Source organism: Triticum dicoccoides, chromosome 7B (assembly GCF_002162155.2).
Source record: "Triticum dicoccoides isolate Atlit2015 ecotype Zavitan chromosome 7B, WEW_v2.0, whole genome shotgun sequence".
Taxonomy (NCBI): domain Eukaryota; kingdom Viridiplantae; phylum Streptophyta; class Magnoliopsida; order Poales; family Poaceae; genus Triticum; species Triticum dicoccoides.
In genome coordinates this window covers 681564262-681567135 of record NC_041393.1, presented here as the reverse complement: position 1 = coordinate 681567135, position 2874 = coordinate 681564262, and the positions used below count along the sequence as shown (strand labels likewise).

Genomic DNA, 2874 nt, shown 5'->3' with positions numbered 1-2874 from the left:
AAGACATGTAACGCCAGCCAACACAAATTTGGTCATAACTAATCCATTCCTCCCCCAAAAAAGAACCTGGAAACAAAACCAACAGCCAGAAAACAGAAACAAGACCAGGTTCCTGAAGTAGTAGTCAGACACAAAAAATATTGATACTATTGTCTAAATCACTTGCCACAAGTAGTAATCAGACCAATTTATTTGAAGTATTGCTTCACGGACATTTGACTTCGCATGCATCTTGAATCAAGCAATGTCTGATAGTAGTACTATATTAACCCCGGTGACGTGAGGATTGCCTATCTGAACAAGAATACTGTACTACTTTATGCAAGCAGCAACCGCTGATTTCGTGCTCTGGGAAACTATGACCAAGAATCGCACATGTCTGGAGCAACATTTTGACAAGAGTAGTATCGTACCTCTGGATGGTGCCGAGGCCGCGGCTGCCCATGACGATGGTGTCGATCTTCTGCTTCTCCACCGCGTCGCAGAGCTTCTCCCTGGTGTCGCCCCAGTACACCTTGGCCACCACCTTCAGCTGACAATCAGGCCGGAGAGCCAGTCAGTCCATCTTCCTCCATGCTCGATCGATCACATCAAAGGATCGGAACACCTCCCGCGCGTATACAAAAAAGCAACATACCACGAGCTGGCGTGCGGCGGTGTCGAGCACCTCGGCGTCTCAGGTCACGCCGTAGTTCTTCATCACCTCCGGCTCCCGGTACTCGGACAGAGGGATGAGCGCTGCGGGGGAGCCGATAGAGAGCACGCGTTAGCTTGATATCGAAGAGAACAGAGGGGTGGGTGTGTCGAAGTGCTTACGGGATCCGGACTTGGCCCAGATGGCGTGCTTGGCCTCCTCCCCGCCGTGACGCTGGACGTGGAGGACGACGACGGTGTCGCCCCGGCGGAGCAGGTTCCGGACGGCCCACTCCAGCGCCCGCTTGCTGCTCGCCGAGTAGTCCATGGCCCCCACCGAGAGATGGTGGATGCGGATCCGGCGCCACTGCCGTCGTCCCCGTCCATCCATCCATCCATCTGGGGAGGGAGGGAGGTCGCCGTTGGTGATGGGGTTGGTGGAGACGGTCGCCGATAGGGGTGGGGTTGGGGGTCGGCGACGCCAACGGCAGAGGGATTGGAGGAGGGGAGCTCAAGTGGATCTCCATCCAGTGAAGGGAGGGGAGGTGGCGCCGGCAGCAGAGTGGAGGCGGTCGCCGGCGGTTGGTTCACCGAAGGGGATCCAAATTGAATCGTGGGGAGACGAGGAGGAGGAGGAGAAGGTTGGTTGGTCGGCCGACGGGTATGAAGTAGATGATATCGCTGGGCAGTCGAGGAGTGGGGGAGGAGGTCGCCGGTGGGGCTAGGGCTCGGTTTGGGGGAGTGGCGATCGGCGGCGTGGCCGGATTTGGGGTTGCGAGAGAGGAGAGGATGGATCTGCGAGCGAGGGAGTGGGTGAGTGGGGGTGGCGGCGGGTGAGGATCTGGGGATTGAGGGAAGGGTGGGTGGGTGGATTAGGGTTTTTGATTCTCGGGAGTAGCTCCACCGTTGGATGGATGCATGATGGATGGCTCAGATTGCGTCCAATTATGTGATCCGCGTGAAAGCAGTTCCTCGCGTCTCATTGGCCGGCTATTTTGCACTTGAATCTTCAAATTTTGGACCCCAAACATTGAATTTTGTAAACATAACAATGTCATAGTTTGTCAAAATGATCTCGTTTTTTTCATAAGTGTGCATCTTAGAATGGCAAACGATGGCATAGCTCAACGGCTTTCATTTTCTTTGCACAAAAAGATGATTTTCCATTTTTCGAGTGCATAAAATGGTTTTTTCTCTGAAGAAGTGACCAAATATTTGTTCCAAAATAGCACAACTCCATTTTTCAAAAATATTAGACCATATTTTATGTAAAATTGACCAAATAGTTACATGTCAAAAGCTTTTGATCCACCTCTTATAAAAAAACAAATTTCACCCATTCAGTGGGAAGCGGGGAAATTTTGAACGAGAATTTGTTCAAATGATCTCATATTGTGCACAAGGGTGCATATTGGAATGGCAAACAACGTTTCCTAAGAAAGTTTTCATTTTCTTTGGACGAAAAAATTATTTTCCATTTTCCGAGTGCCCAAAATGAGTTTTTTTGTGAAGGACCTACCAAATAATTGTTGCAAAATTGTTCCAAATCATTTTTCTAAAATACTAGGCCATATTTAATGCACAATTGACCAAATAGTTGGGTGTAAAAAGTTTTTATCCACCTCTGGTGAAAAAGACAAATTTCCACCGATTCAGTTGGAAGCGGGTCAAATTTGAACTGCAGCTGCCTCATAGTTTGCTCTTTATTTTTTCCAAAAATCATTTCTAGGTAAATAAGTATCTATTTAATCATAGAAACACCAAAAAAATCCAAGATTCAACCACTAGCTAGGAACGGTCAACCCGCCGTTTTGACCGCATTTTGAAACGGGCATAAAAAATTCAAAAAAAAATCAAAAAATTGGAAAACCTTCGCATTCTGTCATTATATGTGACCAAGTTTCCAGGAAAAATAATAAACTTGTAATACGGTAATTATTTTAAAAAATGTGTTCTCAGAAATGAGCTATCATGCGTGAAGATTCATGGCTTTCAAGCCAAATGATCAATCTTATGGCCACATTCATGGCATAGTTTGTTAAAATGATCTCAAATTGTGCACAAGGGTGCATATTGGAATTCCAAACAATGTTGCCAAAGGAAGTTTTCATTTTCTTTGCACGGAAATTTCATTTTTCATTTTCCGAGTGCCCAAAAGGAGGTTTTTTTGTGAAGGAACTACCAAATAATTGTTGCAAAATTGGACCAAATCATTTTTCTAAAATATTAGGACATATTTAA

General features: G+C 46.6%; 1 pseudogene; it reads right to left on the bottom strand.

Annotated features, from left to right (window-relative positions):
* Positions 1-1007, bottom strand: part of LOC119336093 — a 1355-nt pseudogene extending 348 nt beyond the window's left edge.
* Between the last annotated feature and the right edge of the window lie 1867 nt (positions 1008-2874).